Below are 15,517 nucleotides of genomic sequence, written 5' to 3'. Positions count from 1 at the left end.
TCAAATCCTGAACTATATCATTAATATATATTATTATCATCTGAGACCTCCAAGGAGTCATCGAGGATGGCTATAAATCACCCAAACCAGCTGTCATACCTTCCCTTAAATTCATTCACATCAGATGCACTCACTACCCCATAGAGGCAAACTGTTCCACTCACTCACTGCTCTTTGGGAGATAAACCTAGCTCTTACCCCTTTCTTGACTGTGAACAAACTTGATTTCCATGGATGCCCCACCCCCATGTTCTCTCCTCACCTTCCATATAACAAAAAATTTCACATATATATATATATACACACACACACACACACACATATTTTTTGTTTATATATATATATATATTAAATAACAGCAGTCACAGAACAGCACAGTACTTTAGTTGGGATCTTCAAAGGAATATGCTAACTTCTATCTACCAAAGAATTGGCCATCCCTACAACCAAGCAATCGACTGACTATCCACCTATTCCCTTGCATTTTAAGAGTAGAGTGCTATGGGATAGTCTGTCAAACAACTTTGCAAAATCTAGAAAAATTATTATATAACAATAGCATTTTCTCCTTCTGATGCACATTGGCACTAAATTATAAAATATAACTAGGTTACAAGACCGCCCTTTAAAAATGATATGCTGGAAAAATTCTAATTCCCATCAATCCAATTTTGCTTTTGGTCTCCAATCAGCCTCTGCAATCCATTCACTAGTACATCTAATACATAAATTTCCTTGATTTTACATAATATTTAAATTTATATTATAATTAAAAAAGTTTCTATTTGCTATTTAACTAAAAATATAAAAGACTATTCTTATTTCTTTGGGGGGAATGAGTGGTCTCTATTCACTCCTCTCCTGCATCGCTTTCACTGAACACTATGCTCTCATGCTCCCCTTGTATTTCAAGCTTTCACCATACAGTAGTTATGCCACTTATATATCAATATTCTCATAAACTTTTGAGTAATCATCACAATCACTGTTCCTCAGGACCAATGGTCATGACTTATTTCACTCAAAAATAAGCTCACTAATAAAGATTTAATTATCATTTTTTCATATGAAACTAAATAACTTTTGGAAATATATTTTAAATAGGTTTGGTCTTTAATGCAATCTATTACATACATGTGTGTGTTATGTATTCTCGAAAGAGTTTAACATTATTATTGGGCAACACCTCCAAGGACTCATTAAAAAAAATAATACATAATATTTCCTTCTAGAACAATTATAAAAAATGTCCGATTTGATAATGATTAAATTTTGATCACGCATTTTCTCAGAGAAAAAATATTATATATATATATATATATATATATATAAGATCTTTATTTTTTTGGAACCGCGGAACTAAATAAAAAACAATCTCAACAATCATACGTATATATATTTATGCAATTTATATCCAAATTTAAGGACTAATATAAACAAAGCTGCACTTCAAATATTTAAATATTAAATAAGCCATAATGAATCCTGAGAGGTGTCATGTAAATAATAATAACATAATTTGAGATTATCAGAGTGCGCTGGTATCTTTCATGAAATAATTTTGGGTTGAATGCACAGTTGGTTTGGAATGTTTGGCGTCTCTATAACCTCGCGATGCCATATCAAAAGACAGAACAGCGATAACGGTAAGTTTTATTACATTTTAAGTAATCCATCGAATGTTTTAAAAATCCAGTTTTATCAGGTAATGTCAATAACGCATTATACAAAGCAATTGTAACACTGTGCAAAAAGAGTCCAACGAAGAGTAATGCAAAAGAACAATGTGTGTATATATATATATATTAAGAACAGACGAAGCTGTCTTAATATCAGATTATGCTCTTTAAATACAGCTGTAGCAATATATAGCTGGAAGCGAACAAAAGGCATGACATTGCATTCTGCGCACAACTCCCTTATTCATAAGGTATTCTGATTCTCATTAACTATTGAAATATATATAAATTAATGTTGTGCCTACCAAGCTACTTTTTCCTTCTGGAACGGACATTAGCAATAATTAGAGTGCTATAACAGATTTCTTGTTTGCCGTGTAGTCCAGCACGCCGGCCATTGGGAATCACGTGATCGGTACATTTTAACTTAATGATGCCCGAGAGAGGGCACCTAAGTCACATCTGGAATATCGGGTTGCTCTGTATCCAACTTGCAGTATACTCTGGAGGGTTTACCAAATTTAGAACGGTCTTTGTAAAACTGTAGTACTCTTGAACATCTTGTAGTAGGTTAGGAGAGGGGGGACTTCAGGAAGCTTGTTCGTGATTAGAAATGAAATCGCCATACTATATTTCTGTTTAATTTTTTTCAAACATAACTTTATATTATCCAAAAATATTTTAAAGTTGAACTTAATCTACCAGAAACGTTTATTTTATTTAAATTTTCATGAAAGAGATGTTTATTCACCAGATTCATCACCTGAACGTCAGTTTAAGAAAGGTGAGGAAAAACATTATATTCACGCCACTTATTATTGTTAGTGCCACTTGCACATGCTAAGTTTAGTAAGGTAGTCTGCACACATTTTCTTCTCGTACCAGTGATTAGTGAAACAATTTTCTCTCTCTCGAGTAGCAAGAATCCGTAAAACAAATGAATATCGTGGTTGGGAAGAACTTCGATATACTTTAAGAAATGCATATTTCAATAACAATTAAAGCACTGCCATATTTATTAATATGCATTTAATCAGATCAATTTTAGCTTTAATGCTAATAATCTTATTCGAGAGCTGGTCTAAAACTATCGTGCTGTTGTTTTTAATTTGATTTCAGTAGTGCTTCTTTAAAGAAAACTGAACGAAAGTTTGATTCCATTTAATTAGTCATTTTGCAATATCAATTAAGATATGCACTAAAAATTCAAGGACATGATTCAACTTTTTTTTTTTTTTAATTTCGTCCTTGGAATTTGTCTTTTAATAATATATACATTTTTTTTTTTTTGAAGGAATAAATTTATCGACAATAAATGATGACTGTGCTCTGTTAGAAATCTCTGGAATCTTTGCAAATTTTTTGATACCAAATAATCAAGTGTTGCTTAATATTGCTTTGTGGAGAATGAACTTAACTAATTGATTTAACAGTTTTCTGTAATGAGAAAAAATGTATGCTACTTGGGAAATCCCAATCTATAGACGAAACCTGTTTTTACTTTATTAGTTTCATTACTATTTTTTTAATTTTTATTTTATTTTATTTATTTTTTTGTGAGCTATTTTCAAGTTTCAATAAACAGGGCTATGGTCACACACAGCAATGCAAATCATCTACGCATTGCCTCTTATTAATATAAATTAAAATAAACAACACATTCGTTGTCTTGGTAAATCAAGTGTGTGTGTGTATATATAAAATTTTGCTATTAACATAGATGTCTGAGTTTTTAGAATACGGTGTGGAAGCGTCATGAATGGATTTGATAGCAACTATTCATAGATCTGAATAATTGAAATTTCATTATTGAATTTAAACTCTCTAAATAGAGAATATTTAAAATTAATTTTTAAATACATAATTCTGACAGATTCTTGTTTGAGGGTGTACAAAAGAAAATGCAGAGAGGAAAGATAGTGTGCGTGTTGTCTAGATATGATAGTGACGAGTTGAGCAGAAGAGCATTAATATTGAATAACATAATAGCTAGAATGTGATTCATGAAATTCTTTTATTTGAAGAACGGTTTGAAGCAGAAATTCCTATGTTGAAAAGTAACAAGTTGCCGACACCATAGAATATGTCAGATTCAGTGAAAATCTTCTGTGATCGGTGTGCTCTGTGGGATTCTCCATGGACTAAATTTATAAATAGTAGTATACGTCAAGTTTCCAAGTTTTATATATCCCCCCCCCATTTTTTAAGTAATTTTCACTCCTATCAAGTTGTCAGAAATAAGCGAAAATAACTTTCATACGTGTGACTGTTTGCTGTAAACTGTTGTTAACATTTACCAGTATCGTAAGTAATTCCCCCCCCCCTCCCCTGAGTAAACTTACGATGGATGCCTTGAGAATTTTTGTAAGCTTGTTAAGCCATCCTTCAACTGACATGACCATTGGTCTTTACGTGCTGTGGAATTTCGTGGTATATTATGCTTCGGGTAATGCTCATGCTCTCCATTTCAAAATTCGAGATTTGAAATCCCCACCCCCCAAAAAAGCATGCGTATCACGGTATGTTGATGCGTGCAGCTTTGTCTCTTTATTTATATGAAAATTTATATGAATTTCAAAACTGTCTGCTCTTAAAATTTCAGTGGTACGTTAATTTATGATTTTGACATTAATGTTTTTGATAAGTGAAGTTAAAGATCAGCGGGGAAGATGTGTCAATATATTGCATAATTCAAAAATGTGAAACCCGCTAGAAACTGTGGAAACCTTGCTGGAGTTCAAATTCATATAAAAGTTTAGATGCATTTTCAAAATGCATCCACACGTATTACATAGATTTTGTCGGTACGTCCTCGAGTTATTTTGCTGCTCTGGCTGGACGCATTTCAAATGCATCCAAAAATTCAAACAATCTGTTTTCATTTCGATTTTGCACTTGTAAAACGTTTCGAAATTACAAAGCAACTACTCTACCCTAGCTGGAAACCAAAGCGTTCACTAAAATTATGTTTGCAATATCAAGTTAATGATTGTGATCCTTGAGTTTTTACATGAAGCATAGGGGGTTTAACGAATATTTTCTGATTTAATAATATTTAAATTCTTGACTTTTTATTACAAATGATTTGTTTCTGAAATTAGCTACCTTAATAATAGTCCCAAGTGCATTTTTAGGACGTGTAGAACCGTTATAAAAACTTCTTCAGCTGAAAGTAAGGTAAGTTAAACTGTCTCATACGACTTTCTTGCAATAAAGTTGGGGTTGTCATTTCATGAAACAATCAGATATGCCCGAAGAGCACACGCAGTCAAAGCGGCCTTATTGTATTAGTCGCTTTGACCATAAACCCAAACAGCCACTCTTTGAAGTGAAAGACATGGATTCGAATCGCGTCTAAGAAGCGAATTGAGTTAGCTGATTTCGTGCGAATGGTTTGAAATACGGGGTTTTCATCCTGCAAAACAGACAAACCAAAAGAACATGCGAAAGTAGCAGACAGCATTAGTTGCTTCGACAATACCTCCAACATAGCCAAATAACCAGCATTGACCGTTTAGTTTTACGATACTCAATCATATCCATTTCAGTTGGAATCATTCAACTCATTTTCTTCGATTATTCGAATTTTTTTATTCGGAGATGTATAGCAGGCATGGGTTTTAAAAGTACTGTAATTTTTCACACCAGCACGTAAAAAAAATTTAAAAAGGCAATGCCCAAATAAGCAAAATGCGCAACAATAAAATTCAAATATTTACTCGTTATAGTTTGTATTAATACAAAACTCTGTTTTATTTTCATTTATAGGCGTTTTCTCTACGATAGAGCTAGTTTTCTCTGCTGCTACGTATTTCATTATTGTTATTATTTCTTATGAAATGCATTCCGAAATTATTAGCAATTGCTGTTGCGGTAATGTGTGTTACCAGTTTGCTATTATATCAAGGGAATGATATTTGTTTAATAGAAAATTGTAGCAATGCAAATAACCTATTTACACATCACTAGTTATTATATAGTCAGTAGCGACTCGCCATTTTTACAAGAATGAATCCAAATTTACGACGTATTAATATATTAAGATTATATTATATTCATTGCTATTCGTTAAATTTAATCATATATAATAATTTAAACAGTAATGAAAGAGGACTTTAAATAAAAAATTCTTAACTATTAGTTCGAAAGCATTATGGCGTATTATTATTTTAAATTAATATTTTTTGTTGTGTTAGAATGAGGGGGGGGGGGGTAATACGAACCCATTCTCTAAATCGATTATACAACAATGTATTTTTAATTTTTACAAATTTAAATTTTTCAAGAATAGTCTTATATAACTTTATATTGTGTTTCATCCGATTATAAAATTATTTATTCATTCCTTGCTTCATGAAACAGCCAGAGAGGTAGAAATCAAGTCCTTCCTCGGTGCGTTTATCCCACTTCCAATGTAGGGTCCACGTGTTACATTTTGATGCGACTTTTTGTTGGTACAACCCCTCAACCGGCCTGCCGTTGGAGGAGGGAAAAATGCATTTTTGACTGTAGCAGTGGGAGTTCACGGGGCCAGTTTGCCAGTTATGAAGGACGTAAAACTCGAGTTTCTGGAAGAAAAAAAAACTTTACCTCCGTATGAGAGCGGTAGAAATTAAGTAAATTTATCTATTCGGGACTAATATCTCACAAATTCGTAGAGTGGATCCTGCTGACTTAACCTTCCAAGGCATAATATTTGTAGAAAAATTTAAGTAGTGATGGCTTAACCAGTTTCGCTATTTCTCTCGCGCTCATTGCCAGACATACTGAGGCTGCTATGAAATACTCACTCTCAGAGCAGTCCGGCTATGTTAATTAACATGAAGCCATAGGAAAGCAAAGATTGTCTTGGGAGCAAATATTGACATATACTTGAAAATTAGGTTCGTATGACCCAAGCGATGCTTATTGTCTCACTCATATATTACGACGTGACTGAGCACCATCAACTGATCTCTGGCCAAGCAATTGTTAGGCTCTGACGACTTCTTATCTCCCATCCTATAGCAATAATAATTCTATAACTCCTTAAAACCTTGAAAATTCGCTGAACCGGTTCGAAGCCTACTTGAGCTTAGTTGGTCTATGCTTCCCAACCCCAGCATTTCACGGTTTTGCAGCATAGTAGTTATGCCTCTGGGTTGTGTCCCTCCCCTCCTGTCAACACCCATTTGCCTAGAGGTCGGCCAACATTTTAGACCATTAACCCCCTTCATGGAATCCTGGATCGCTCATCGGCCTCCCATCATGTTAAATAAATGAATAAATGTTATCAATAATAAATTTCTCAATTTAAAAATAATAATTCCTTAACCTTTTTATTTTATTAGTGCTTCTGGATAAGAAATTTAAAGAAAATACTTAAAGAAATTTATAAAGAACATTAAAATTTTAAACCCTCTTTTGATCCCTAGACATTTATCGACTACTTTGCCGACCTCTGGCCTAAACCTAAATCCAGATGGACGTATCATTACAACCAGCTAGCAATTATATAAACACTAGCCAGCCTAGTTGGGCGAGATAAGCATAATCGTTCTTCAACGAACAGGCTGCAGATTCGGATCCCCGCAGTGGGCATAGATGTTTGTAAATGTCTTTGGAAGTGGAAGTGGTGTGAATTTCATCGCCCTGCGAGACTATCGCCCCGCTTATTAGAGACTTGAAGTACCTTGAAAAAGTTCAATTTGGCCTCTACAGCAAGATTTCAGGATTATGGGGAAAAAAATACAAATTAAATAAATAAATAAAAAGCTTTAGCCCATCCCTTGTACTAATGTACTTAAAGTTTACAACCTTTCGTGGGTTGGAACCAAAAAAATTGAACGTACAGCAGATGAACTTGTCTTGTGGACTGTTTATTGGCATTTCTAACCTATAATTATTTTCTGGCTTTATTCATTTCGAAAACTTTTGGATTTGCCGCTGAAAGTAGTTCGATTTAAACTAAAACAGACAAAAAATTAATAAGGATTATTAAATTTTGTTGGTTAGCGTATCCGCTCTCCGACCAGCAGATCATTCATGCCCACGGCAGGTTCGAATTCTGCCGTGGGCATGAATGTGCTGTGAATCACCTAAAGAGGAATTTCATTGCATGGTGTGAGACTACTACCCCGCTTACTGGAGGCCTGAAAGTGGCTTGAAAAAGTTCCATGTTTGGTCTTTAGAGCAAGATTTCTGGAACAGGAATTTAAAAAATAAAAATAAAAATCCTTAGCCTATCCACAATACTAATGTACCATCGATTTACGATCTTTCGTGGGTGGGAGTTGCATAAAAAAAAAAAACACTTAATTCCAATAGAACTATCAGGCTAGAAAACAAATATAATATAGATGGACAAAACGAATCCAATGGATACCAAGCATTTTGGGTAACGCGCTTGAAAACGACTATTTTCAGGCGACCCGCAAGCGACTATTTCACAGAATAACAGAACTAACCCATGTCAGCATAATCAAACTTCTAGAATATATTACTTGAATAAAATTAATGAATATCACCAATTAATCTTCACAAGTACAACCTCTCATTTCCAGTTTGGCATGAACATTAAGCTGTATGATTGAGTTAGCACCTCCATAGCGCAAACTGAAATAATGACGAGACACCTTGCATCCTTTTTACCGGAAACGACCTGGGCGCGATTCTCGTCTCGAGAAGAATCTTTGTGCTTTTTCTATTGTTGGTGAGTTCCAATCTCATACAGAGCTACAAGGCGGGAAAGTCAAGTTTTTCATCCCTTAATCGGCTAGAACAAGTACTCTGTTAACATACAAAAATACTGTTAGTGGACTTGTATATATGTAAATAGAGGATTAAATAGGACAGTGTAGGTGTATGATGTTCTCCAGCGGTGAGTGTTTGGAAATGTTACATAATAAAAATACAACAATGAACAGAACTCATGATGGGTTTTGGTTTGGCTGTATATAATTAATGGGAATTAAGTTCATGAGGAGACATCTGTAGGCGTTTATGAATTGCTTCTATTCTGCGGTAGACAAGTCTGTTTTGTAGAAGGAACGCAGGGGAAACTCAGTCTTCTCCACGAACGAGAACGGCTGAAGTTTCATAGAAAAGTTTTTACCAAGTCTCGAGCACTGCATACAGACAGACATTACAAACAAACTGTTTTTTTGAAAGCATTCACAAACTTAGAATAATTTTTAACGTGATTCAAAATATTAGAGTAATGCGAAATAAATGCGCAAAAATTACAGTCAAAGAGAAACACATGATAATTAGTACCTTATTGCATCCCCCCCTTATCTTTTATGACGGTTTGTAAATGGTTGGGCATATTATTTACTAGCAGTCTTTTTTATCAAAACATGCTCATATGGTTCTGCAAACTAGAAACAAGTTCATTTTTGTCTCTTGGGGCAAACTTATTGAAGATGTTTCTTCATAATTCCCTACAAATTCTCAATGGGGTTTAGATCTGGTGAGTTTTTACCGGCCAAGTAATTACATTACTTGGTTTATTTGCCTTTCTTTGAGCCATCTAAATAGTGGTCTTGGAAGTGACTAGAATCTGAATCTTGCTGAAAAAGGAAATCACCATCACATAAATCTTCTGATGCCGGTAACATAAAGTGCTCAAGAATTTCTTGGTATAATTTGGAATTGACTCTTTCGTTATTGACGCAATACACAGCCTACCTAGACCCTTTGCGGTCATACAAGCCCATACTATGACAGAGGTTGCAAATTTTACCGAACCTTTCATACATTCTTTATCAAATGCTTCTTGCTTAAGACGCCAAACACGTATCCCTTGATGACCATGGGACACACAAAACATACTTTCATCGCTAAAAAAAAGTACCTTTTTCCAGACCTCTTGACCCCCACAACAGTCTCTGCTTACACCATCGCACTCTAGCTGCCTTTTGCTTGGAAGTCGTAAGCGGCTTCGTCTTAAGTACACTTGATTTAAAACCCAATTTGCGAAGTCGTCTCAATGTCGTAGATTTAGACACATTCACACCTAGTTCTTTCCTAGACTTGGTAAGTAGTGTTTTCTGATATCAGAATATAAAATATAATTGCATGCTTTGAGCCTCAGCATCGGTTGGAAAGATCCTGGTTCAATCTAAGATGTGAAAAACCTATGTAATCTCTTTTCAACTGATGATGAGTTAGTCTCATACGGAAATCGAAGGATTTGCCCTCCCTGTAACAAAGGTTTTTGTCCCTCATATCGGCTAGGATAACATTACGCAGTTTACACAAAAGTATATATTTAGGCCTAAGACTTAACCGCTTTATTCTAAAATTACGGTCAAGAAAGCCAAGGATACTTGACAGGTACGCTTTCAAGGCCTGTAAGTACCGATGAATGTTATTTCTTGTTTTTATTGAAAAACAAATATTACTTTTATTTATTGAAAATTTGTGTCAACGAGCACAATGTCTTAAAAAAAACACACCTAAAAAACTTCATATTTGGTTGATTCTATGGCTTTGCTGTTGTAGTCGCCGAACTGTCTATTAGGATTTGGCTTCATCTCGAGACCTGTCTCCGAGTTGTCTCGCAATTTATTACCAGGCGTTCTTTAAGAATCATGTCTGGTGGAGGGAAAGAACTAATGAAATGTTAAATACAAGCTTCATTTAACAATGTCTTTTTTGTGAGTGTAAAACTTAAATAGCATTGTTATTGTTGTTTTCACTAGGTGTACATTAACACAAAAAGGACATTTAGCTTCAGAATGCCTTTAATAAATCAATGGTTTTGATGACTTTAACACTAAACGAAGTACATTGCCAAGATTTTTTGCCTTTTTTTTAAAAAAAAAGCATTTAGTATATAGTTCGCTAAATTGATTTGTCTGAAAGATGCATCGATTCTTGTCCCAAGAGTTTTATTTATTTGTTTAGTTTTCTGCTCTTTTACACGTCACTATGTGTTAGTAGTTTTTTTTCCCTGAGGTAAAATCACAATCTCCCCTCCCTTCATGAACAAAAAATATTTGCCACCAACTCTTAAGCGAGCAAAAGAGTTGGTGGCAGTAGGAGAAACGAATGATTTGGATGAGAACAAATCCTCCTGATATACAGTATGACAAATGTCATACTGTATATCAGGAGGTTATTGACGAGAGTAACATATAAATGAGGTAGGAAAGTTAGTGTGTTGTCCAGGTGTTAGCGATGAGTTGAGGCGGCGAGCAAAGATTTTGAATACTATGCGAGGAGAAAGGAGTACACTTTGTGAATGTTTGGGATGAATTTCAGGGACGGATGGAACTGTATAAAGAAGATAGACTGCATTTAAATTGTTTGGTTGCAATTCAGCTGGAGAGATTGTTGTTGCTAGGAGGGAAAGGTAATGATTGTAGTGAATAGAAGATCTGAGGTAGTGCAACGTGAGGTGAAAGACCAAGAAAACAGGGTAGGAACACTTGTGAATGGAGAGGTGAGTAGCATGAGTAAGGAAATGAGAGAGCGAAAGCAACACAGACAGGGAAATGGGGGAACACTCCGTGAAATGTGCGGATGCTAGAGGTGAATGTGTGAGTGGACAAAAATGAGTTGCGATGGGATTAGAGGGGAAAGTTGTAAAATCGGTGGTAATATAGGAGGGTCTGGGAAAGGTACTGAGAAGTCACATCTGAGAAGTGATGTCCGTAGGACTTGTAGAACCAGAAATATTTTTTGTTTACTAATACCAGAAATATTCGAAATAAGAGGAACGGAATTATTACATTGATCGAGTTTATTCGCCCAAAAATTGTTGGAATAAGCGAGACATGGTTAGATGAGGATGACATCCTGAGAAGAATATAGATGGATGGATATGATAATTTTCTTTAAGACGGACAGGAAAGAAAGGGAGAAGTGTTGTTCATGATAGCAGATGAGCTGTACCCATCTAAAGTGGATTTGCAACGGGCAAATAATGGTTTTGAAGCAGTACAGTGTGAGGTAGACTTGTACAGGATGAAATATTTAGCTAGTTGTTATAGACGTGGTAATGTGGAAGGTAGTGAGAAGGAAATGTATGGCAAAATTAGTCTGGTTAACAAGAAACGAGTGATTGTTATGGACCACTTTGATTATGCTAGTATAGATTGGAATGAGGAGACTGCATCTGCAGGTAAAGAGAATGAATTTCTGAGACAATTAACTTAGGCAGTACGTAACATGGGGTACACTACGATCAAGGGTATTGGATTTGATTATCTCATCAAACGATGTTATAAATGGAATATAACATCTTCCACAGTTGGTGAGAGTAGTTGCCACGAAGTGAACATTTGGAGGGGACTAGCCATATGAAAACTTCTGTTAGAAAGAGATATATGTGGAACTATAAGGCTAGTAATTATGAGAAGCACAGCTTTCAGCAGTAACATGGAATGAGGAACGTTTGAAAGGATTCAGTCCTCCTTTGATCCTACTCAAGAACTATCTGGTGGAGGAAATATCGGAATATATTCTAAAGAAGTCAAGAGGTTAAATAGAAGAGGTGGTAAACGGATGAATGAAGAGGTAAGGCATACAGTCTGGAAGAAGATGGTATTATGGAAGAAGCATAAGATGAATTAACAATCAGTTGCACGTGGGGTATTAAAGAGCAGGCGAAGAAGGTGATTCGCTTGTTAAGGGGTAGAAAAAGTGCAATACAAGCAAAAATGCAATACAAGCAAAGTTAGCTAATAAGATTTTTAAAAAATTCGTAAGGAGTTTTTCCGACACACGGCCAGCAGATAGAAGAATGATTATGGAAGGATTACAAAGATTAGCGAAAATGGTAAAATGGTAACCACTGCAGAAGATATAGTACAGCTATTTAACGAGCAATTAATAAATTCACATTCTTGTAAATGTGACATCATGCAGAACTTGAATGTAGTGGGTGATTTCATGATATTTCTCCACGTGTTTGGAGGAAATGATTTGGGAAGCTAACAACGGTTTTGATATATCGTTTTAACATGAGTCTTGTACTGGACCAAGTTTCAAAGGAGGAGTAGAAAGAGGATACAAAAGTCTTATCACCTCCCTTATGAAGTGGAATATACGGCTTTGAATTACAGGCCAGTTTGTGTGTGTGTGCGCGTGCGCGCTACAGTTGTGTTAAAGTGCTAGTTAGGAGCAAGAATTGAGTTGACTGTTAACAGCAAACTACTCGTTAATGGTCAGTATAGGTTTGCTAAAGAAAGATCATACTTTAGCAATCTGCTTGCTTATTATAACAGAGTGACAAATGCATTGGATGAGGGTGATTGCATACACATTAGTATATTTATATTTTCCAAAGTCCTTTGTTAAATTGCCACATGACAAGCTGTCTGGAATTTGAATGGATAGTAGATTAGTGCGGTGGATTTGAGATTAACTGTCTGATAGGTATCAGCGAGTTGTTTATGGAAGAACGATATTCCAGAAGAGGAAAGCAACTCGTGGCGGCGCCCCAATGGTCTCTTTTTGGGACAGTTGATGTTCAACTTGTATGTTAATGATATTGGGAGAGGATAGATGAAAAGTTGGGGAAGAACTATCAGCAGTAGAACGAATGCTGTGGCTTTGCATGAGGACTTGAAGGGAAAATGAGTGAGGTTATTAGTGTATTATATTAATAGGAATTTGCTACAAGTGGGAATGATGAAGTTATTCCTACTTGCAACAAATATGTAGGAATAAGGAAGTTATTCTCTTACTTCGAGGTCTTGGGCATGGGTATAGGAGAAAGAGATGATGTGATGGAAACCTACAAGCTAATAAGTGGTTTATACAATATAGATAGAGGAAATTTTTCAACTCGCAGTCGGTTTGGGGGAGGGGGAATTCGGGATCATCCTTGTTAGCTGATTAAGGGTGAGATATAGGTTCTTTTCATGGTGTATAATGAGTGAATTAAATAAGTGGATATTACAAGTGGATCATCGGTGAATGTTTTTAAGGAGAGATATGATGGGTATTAAGAATTATGCCTTCCATGACTCTCCTTCGATTAATCATAACTCTTTGAAGGTGCTTACATATAATGATAATAAAAATTATACTTGAGATTATTTCTACAACCAGGATCTCCTGCGTCAGCCAATCTGAGCACAGCCTTTTTTGTTTCAGTGATAACTTTAACGTTCAAATGTTGCAAATATTTTTTCAACACGGATTTGTGAAAAAAAAATATGAATATTCTCTTTTTCCTTTTAAAATACATTTTGTTTGAATTTTAATGTGTCTCTTTTCATTATGAATTGATATCTTATTTTTTTGTGTGTGCTTCTTGATAAATTCAAGTCTTGTGTCTTTGTTTATTCCTACCTGTTTCAAAAAAAAAAAAAGAGACAGTATTTAAGATATCGTGCCCGTCAAGAAAAAGGCCATATTTATTAATTTCAGTAAAATTATGGAGACTACAACCGTTAGGAATAATTACTTTAATTTCCCGACGTTTCGACCTTCCTATGAAGGTCATCATCTGGAGTATACACATATGTACAAAGACAAGCTATATTACATTTCAAACAGTAAGCCACAGTGACAATGATTTGGTCAACCGTTATTCTACTTGTGTGACTTCTAATGAAAAAAAAAAATACATCAAAGCTATATTTTATTTATAACATCATTAGAGAACAACATTCAAATTTGAAATATCTATATTTCAAATTCATATAGACAGAATGCTAATCACCGTGTAACACTAAAGGAAATGACAAACAATACGGTAGATACATTCAATTGCCAAATGAAAAATGCTAGCACAAAAATTTGTAGTTTAGTTTTTCCTCTATTGATTTTACTGTATAATATGACTTCAATGTTACTACGGCCAACATTTATTGCGATGATACAGCTTTTGATACAGGCAGTTGTCCCTTAGACTGATCACCAGACAGTGAAAGGAAATTAATGATAGGAAGCTTATTTTACAATTAATCTAGTGAATCTTGCAACCTCTATTTTGTGCTGTGTATGTCGGCGGGAATACTCTAGAGAATTTTTTTCCTCCGGAAGGTTTGCGAAGATCCTATGTAATGACCAGTTCTAGAAGAATTGGCCACTACATATTCCATGTTCTAACTTCCATTTACTTGAAACAATTACGAGAAATCAAAGATAAATGGTCTCATACGAGAAAATTTAAATATCTCAAAAGCCTCAACCAGTTCAAATACGTGCGGGCTCATTTCCACTTCATTATTCCTTTCCATCCTTGATCTTCGAAACTTCAGAGGAGAAGGATTTGAGGAATATTTTCTAGGTGTTTTTAGCAGAAACTGAATTAGCTGGTCTCAAACAGGGATAGTATTTTTTTTAATCCGAATTTGTTTTTCTACAACACAAACTGGCTGCTAAAAGTACGCATGCTTATTAACATTTCAATCCAAATATCCCTTAAATACTCCCCCCAACACACACACACACATTCAGACATGAATACAAGGTATTCTGAAATATTACCAGCCACATAAAATGATAAACTGCAAAAAAATAATTCTCATAGTCATCTGAGTACTGATGATATAACAACACGATGTCGAATTGTAAAGCCGACTAATCATAAATGCATTCGAGCTCAGTTTCACAAAAACGTGTACGCTTTCAAAAAAAGCGTAATAGAGGGTGAAAATTGTTCTCAATAATAGTTTTCAGTAAATAGTTGCAATAAGTATTTTAAATCTGTATAAAAATGTATTTAATGCTTACTCCTATTCCCTTCCCAACCGTAGCTCATTTTTCTATTGTGTATTGTCAGGCACCGGATATCATTTGCATGAAAGAAACGAACCTTATACTGCACAATTCAACGATGACCATCGTTGAAATGTACATATAAGTGCTGGCTTATATTCAAAGCTCATTTGGGCTCT

General features: G+C 35.0%; 2 protein-coding genes across 2 annotated transcripts in view; one reads left to right on the top strand and one right to left on the bottom strand.

Annotated features, from left to right (window-relative positions):
• LOC150105457 (mitogen-activated protein kinase kinase kinase 20-like) overlaps nt 1–2,071 on the bottom strand; it is a 346,847-nt gene extending 344,776 nt beyond the window's left edge. Inside the window, exon 1 of the mRNA XM_090394158.1 lies at nt 1,985–2,071. The gene's annotated coding sequence lies outside the window, so the exon portion shown is untranslated. The remainder of the gene's footprint in view (nt 1–1,984) is intronic.
• A 149-nt stretch (nt 2,072–2,220) lies between these two features.
• Nucleotides 2,221–15,517, top strand: part of tn (tripartite motif containing protein thin) — a 59,557-nt gene continuing 46,260 nt past the window's right edge. The window contains exon 1 of the mRNA XM_090394155.1: nt 2,221–2,463. The gene's annotated coding sequence lies outside the window, so the exon portion shown is untranslated. The remainder of the gene's footprint in view (nt 2,464–15,517) is intronic.

This window comes from Typopeltis vanoorti, chromosome 6 (assembly GCF_054136105.1).
Source record: "Typopeltis vanoorti isolate ZY-2024b chromosome 6, IOZ_Tvanoo_1.0, whole genome shotgun sequence".
In the NCBI taxonomy this organism is placed as follows: Eukaryota; Metazoa; Arthropoda; class Arachnida; order Uropygi; family Thelyphonidae; genus Typopeltis; species Typopeltis vanoorti.
This window is presented reverse-complemented; position numbering and strand designations above follow the sequence as displayed.